This window comes from Galeopterus variegatus, unplaced genomic scaffold (genome assembly GCF_000696425.1).
Source record: "Galeopterus variegatus unplaced genomic scaffold, G_variegatus-3.0.2 Scaffold21, whole genome shotgun sequence".
Lineage (NCBI taxonomy): Eukaryota > Metazoa > Chordata > Mammalia > Dermoptera > Cynocephalidae > Galeopterus > Galeopterus variegatus.
The window spans coordinates 1,256,590-1,263,235 of record NW_007726132.1 but is presented as its reverse complement, the minus strand read 5'-3'; positions in this window follow the sequence as shown (position 1 = coordinate 1,263,235).

The following is a 6,646-nucleotide window of genomic DNA, read 5'->3' as shown; positions in this document are numbered from 1 at the left end:
CATTCAATCTAAGGCAGATAGTGACAGCAGTGTGAATCAAACACTCAGGGCCCTTCTGAGCAGGGACCCTGTGTGACTGGACAGACCACCTGCCTCTGGAGTTAGCCCTAAACACACAGAGCAAACAGCATGGAAGAGCAAAACCCCACAGCACGTTCATCACGCTTTACTCTCTGCAGAGTTGTCTTAGTGAGTTCCTGCTGCTAAAACAAAACACTAGACCGGGAGGCTAATAAAAAACAGATGTTTATTGCTCACAGTTGTGGAGGCTGGAAGGCCAAGATCAAGGCGTGGCACATTTGATGTCTGGTGACGACCATCCTCCTGGTTTGTAGATGGCACCTTCTTGCTGTGTGCTCACATGGTGGAATGGTACTGAGTCATCATGGGTGTGGACTGGTGGGTTTATAAGGAGAACATATGTGAGAACTCTGGCCAGGCTCACCACTGTGACACCCTAAGTCACTACCGGATTCTGTGCAAATTCCCCACCAAGAAAAAGATCCTCACCAGATGGGTCCCCTGAGCCGCAGACTTCCCAGCCTTCAAAACTGTAAGAAATAAACTTCATTGCTTTTTAAGTTTTCCCAGTTTCAGGTATTCTGCTGTAAGCAAAAGAAAATGGACTCATAGGATCGGCCTGGTGGCGCACTGCTACAGTGCGCCGCTTGGGAGCGCAGCGGCGCTCCTGCCGAGGGTTCGGATCCCACATACAGACCGGTTCCTGCTCACTGGCTGAGTGAGGTGCGGGCGTGGCGCCGAGGGTTGCGATCCCGTTGCCGGTCCCGGTCCGGTGCGGGCGCGACACTGAGGGTTGCGATCCGTTGCCGGACACGAAAAAAGGAAAAAAAAAAAAGAAAATGGACCCATATATTCCCCAATACACACACACACACACACACACACACCCCAAATATTAAACCAAAAATTCCCCTCACACCTCGGAGTCCACACCTGCTTTCTCTCTCCAATCTTCTGTGTTTGTTCTCATTTTTCTCTTAGAACATTCACCAGCAGATTCTGACTCACTTAAGTGTGAGATGGTTTGTGGGAACCTGCATTTTTCACAAGTTTCCCAGGATTTTTGTAATCTCTGATGAGTTTGGATCACACTTCTAGGACCCACGCTTAGCAAACATTCTCCACAGACTCATGGGGAAATGCCCTCTGGCTCATCACCCATATGTGACATTCTGCCCCCTGGCCTTGCACACTCAGTAAAACATTGGGAGCCCTTCCCACCCCCCACACATATACTAAAATGAATGCCCAGTATTATGTGCTGCTTTGACTTCTGGAGGAAACCACAAGGACATCACACTTGTCCTCTGCACTTGTCTCCTGCTGATAATGTCCCCTAGCCAAGCAATCTCCCTTGTCACAGAGGTCAGACACAGGCTCTTCTTGTCCCTGGGAAGTGGGATTCAGTTCCCAGCCAGCCTGTGGAATTATTCAAGCAAAGCAACTGCATTCTCTTGCGTGAAACCAGGGGCCACCTCGCCCTTTTGTTACTACAAAGCCTGTCTCCCATTGCACGTGCTGGTTCCTGCTGTTCACACGTGCAGCCCCACAAAGCCCTGAATGGCGTGCGGAGTCCTCTTCTCCTGGGCTGTGAGTAGATGTGACTAATAAATGGCTATCAATATCCTGTATCCCAGGTCGGATGTTGTGTGTTCAGCAGTCCCCAAAACCCAGGGTGAAACTCCCTCCCTCACCCATCCCTGATGGGTGAAGAGTTGGAGATACACACACACGCACACACACACACACCATAGTTAAATCTCTGAAAACCCAAGTTAACTCTGAGCCCATCAGTTGTGGGGGACTTAGAGTAGAAAGGGATCAGCCAACTGTGTCAATGCTTCTTCTATGAAGGGATCAATCTGCTTGCCACAGATTCTCATCATGGTGAATAGGGGTAAACAAATGCCTGCCTTCCCAAGCCCCTGCGCCTTCATGTTTCTCCCCATAATGCAGGGAAACTAAACTTGGGTACCACCAAGACCCTGAGAAAGCTGGATACTGAGGGCCTGGAGGAGATTCAGGCTCAATGATGGTGATGATCATGGAATCAAATCTAACTTAGGTAATGCAGAGGTCTCTAGGCAGCCTTAAGTGGTAGCAGGGATGCGCACGGTCTGACTATTTTCTTAAATATAAGAATTTGAGAGCTCAAAATTATAAGAACTTGAGGGCTCAAAACTATGGCTGGGTGTCCTTTCAGGAGACAATTCTCTTCTTCAGCATCTGTATGGAGCTCCTAGAGCTGTCATAACAAAGTACCACAAAACGGGTGGCTTACAACAACAGACATTTGTTCTCTCCCAGTTCTGGAGGTCACAAGTCTGAAATCAAGGTGTCAGCAAGGTTAGTTCCTTCTTGGAGGCTCTGATAGAGAATCTGTCCCATTCCTCTCTCCAAGCTTCTGGTGGCAGTCTTTGGCATTCTTGGCTTGTAGGTGTGTCACTCCCATCTCTGCCTCTGTGCTCACATGGTCTTCTTCCCTGTATGTCCCTGTGTTCAAATCACTGTCTCCTCATGAGGGCAGTGCTTATATTTAGGGCCCACTCTTCACTTGATTACATCTGTAAGGACCCTGTTTCCAAATAAGGTCCCATTCACAGGAACCAGGGGTCAGGAGTTGGACATGTGTTTTTGGGGATCACAATTCAACCCATAACAGCATCCAAGAGTGAAAAAAGCAACAGGAAGGACAGACATAAAGTCCCACAGAAGTCACCAGGTAACATCTGGCAATGTCGTTATTCTGGGTCCATTTTTGGTACCAAGACAAAATGTGTTCTGACCTAGTGGTCTCTCCTGTCTAGTTATCTACTGAACAAGCACCTCTGCTACCCCTTTTCCACTTCTTAGAAGTAAAAAGAAAAGGAATGAAGGAGAAGATGATGTACATCCCTTAGAACATAAACAGAAAATCCATATGGGCTTCAAAATCCATGCTCAATGTCTACTACGGAAGCTAATAATACCTTTGGCAGAACATAGAGCCACGCTATCTTCACTTATTCAAGCTATGGACGTCACCTGTCTGGGAATAGGTTTGATACATTGTGCTCCCAAACTACGCAGTATTGCAGGCTTGTATCAGAGAACACTGTTATTATCTAGGAGTTGCCCAAATAATTAGAATTTCCAGATGGGAAGAGAGAGGGTTCGGAGATGCACACTGAGATGTATGTGACATGGTGTTGGCTTTTTTGTTGATGCATCACTCTGCCAATTGCAGGGATTTTGCATGGTGACGGTCAGAGGTATGCTTAGGCATCATAAAGGTGGGAGAGATCCAGTAAGCTGACGCATTGTATAAGGTGGACGGCTGACCATTTAATTTGATCACATTCAGCCCTTGTGAGACACTGTACTATTTTGAACTCCACAGAGACCATCTACTAATGCACTCCATACCTCTTTATGAGAATTCACCCTGGAGACCACTTCTGTCTACACAACCATCAAAACTCAGCCATCATCAGCTCAGTGACTTTGAGGAATTGAATGCTGAAACAGAAAATAAAACATGAGTCACAGGTAAGATCATCTGGAGCTTCAAAATGGATTACAGTAGGACACTGTGTATTAATGAAGTCTACAGTTATTCACTGGGATTCTGCTATGCACGAGATAGAGTATTAGCATCAGGAATAGGAGAGGAATAAAACAGGACCCCAGCCCCAGTCAACCAGGAGAGTGGCCCATGTATCTGACGACAACTACATAGGTTGCCTGCCAAATTACAAGGAGAATCCCACAGGAGAGAGGCACTGAATTAAAAGGGTTTGGTGCCAGGAAGCTGAACTCTGCCCACAGAGGTGTTGTTTACCATTGCAAGTTTCCCTAGGGGAATCTCAAGCTGCTGCTGCTTAGCATGTGGCCAGCGTAACTACAGCCGTCTTTTCTGGTCGGGGGGCCTATGCAAACTGAACACCCCACAATATCGCTTCAAAATCTAGCCCCCTGAGGACTGTATTATGAACACCTTTGCTCATTTATAAAATTTTAAAAATTACATTTGCCAGCTGTGCTGGTTAAAAGACATTTTCCAGGCCATGTGCATTATTTATATTCATTATTATTACATTCTCTCTTTTTTTTCATTTTAAAAGGACTTTACTTAAACATTGCTGTGGACCATTAAGAATATCCTGAACCTCTCACAAGGTACCAATGAAGACATTGGGCCTGGGTTGACCAGAAGCCCCTAATGAGATGGTGCCACCTTGGCACCACCCACCTCTTTCTTCCATTAGGGGGCCCCATCCCAACTCACCTTCCTCTCCAGGCAGGACTTCCTGCTGCAGTGTGCCTCTTTAGGTCTGGGTGAACCCACTTTCAGAGGTGGGCATAAAACCCTTGAACAGACAGGACTTTGTAGACCATGCCAGTGTAGGCCAAGTAATCATCCAGCCTTCCCAAATTTGTCCACATCCTAATGCCCCAGAAACTGTGAATATGCTGCGTTATACGGCACCAAGGGATTTTGCAGATGGTGGGTCCCATCTAAGCACACAGGAGCCCTTAAAAAAAGAGAATGATACAGCACAAGAAGTCAGAGTGATTCTGAGTGTGAGGAGTCCAACCCGCCCTTGCTGGCTTGAAGGTTGAGGGTCCAGAGAGAGAACTCTAGGAGCTGAGGACTGTCCCCCCGTGAGGACCAGAGAGAGAACTCTAGGAGCTGAGGACTGTCCCCTTCCCCCATGACAGCCAGCAAGGAAACAAGGACTTCAGACAACAGCAAGAAACCGGATTGTGCCAGCAACTTGAATGAGCTTAGAAACTTACTCTCCCTAGAGCCTCCCATTAAGAGCCCAGTGGGCACACATCTTCATTTTGACCTTGTGAGACCCTGAGCGAGTGACCCAGGTGAGCCCCACAGTCAGGACTTCTCACCTGTGGGGCTTGAGGTAATAAATTTGCGTTATTTTAAGCTGCTACATTGGTGGCCATTTATTGTGGCAGTGATAAAAACCAGAAGCACATATAATCCACATTTCACACATGAGCCTCCGAAAGAGGAAGGGGCTTGGGGGAACTCGGGTGTCACTCAAACCATTGCCGGAAGCACTCAGTGAGGCATGCAGCCCCCAATCCGCGGCTCCAGACACCACTGTGAGTTTGCTCCCACCGGGGTGCAGCCGTGGACACCCTTCTGGACCACCAGCCAGAAATTCCACCTCTTCCACGGGGGAGGGGCATGGTGGGCCAAGATAGGTCCACTCCCCCACCGCTCCTTGGTGAAGTCCCTGATTGTAGGTCCTTCTGAATTTGACACTGTGGGCCACAGATTCACATCTGACACACAACAGTGCCTCTCCTGGGAAACCCTTTACAGTGGGGAAAGGGGTGACTGGGACTTTCCCTGATGCCTTTTGCTGGGTACACATGAGGACACCTGGGCATACCTGAGCACACTTAGGTGCACCTGGCTAAGCAGGGATGCCCCGTTCCCTGGTCTTGCTGGGGATCCTGGGCACGCTTCCTGGCCTCGGTTTTGACATCTGTAGGTCAGAGGTTTGCAAAGGCCAGAAGGACACTTCTTAATCCAGCCTGCGGGTCTTCCTATTCACGAAGCAGGTCGGTATCCCTTGAGTCTTAGATCTGCACTACAGGCCCCCAGTTCCCCCCCCCAGCTGGTCCGAGTGCACGGGTGCAGCCTGCACGCTGGGGGTGCCCCCTAGTGCTGGGCAGTCGGGCCTGGAGGGTTCATTTCTTATGGGGGTGAGGATCCAGGGTTCCGGAAGGGTCGGGGTCTTATAGGACCGAGGGTCCCAATGAGGTCAGGGCCCTGGTGGGGTCCAGGTGGAGATCCTCGGTAAGGATCTTGGCAGGGGTTGAGGTCTGTGTGGAGTCTGTGTGTGTCAGGTTTGGGGCGTGTGTCGTGGGGAGTGGGTGTGGGTAACTGAGAGCCTGGTGGGGTACTGGGTAGGAGTCCATGTAGGCTTCCATGGCGGTCTCAGTTGGGGTCTATACAGGGTTCCAGCTTGGGTCTTGCCTCGGACCTGGGTGGGAGTCCCAGCAGGGTGGGAGGGGCGTCCCTGCGGTGGTCTAGGGTTCCATGAGCTATCTGTGTGGGGGTGCATGTTCTGGCAAGGGTCCGGGTGGGGGTTCCCGCAATTGTGAGGGTTCCCTGTGGGGTCCAGGTGGGGGTCTCTGGTTCTGATGAGGTCTGGGTGAGGGGTCCCGCGGTGGTCTGGGGTTCCCTGTGGAGTCCAGGGGGGGCCCTTTGGTCCTAGAGGTGGTAGGGGTTTCCTGAGGCTGTACAGGTGGCAGGATCTGTAGTCCCTGCAGGGGTCTGGGTGGAGGTTTGTGGTGGGAGAGGGGGGCGGGGGTCTGTCGACCCCGTGGTGGTCCGGGTAGGGGGGTCTGTAGGCCCAGGGAAAGATCCGGGGTCCTGGGGTCGGTCAGGGTGGGAGTCTGTAGTCCCTGCAGTGGTCCGGGATTCGCCGCAGGGATACGGGTGGGGACCTGTGGTCCCGGGAAAGACGGGTGGGGGAGGGGGTGTCATACAGTCACCGAGGACTGAGCGCGGGTGCGTGGGTGGGTCTGTGGTTCCTGCGGGAGTTAGAGAGGGGGTCTGTGGTCCCAGCGGTGGTCGGGGGTTCCCTGCGGGGGTCCCCACCTCTTTCTT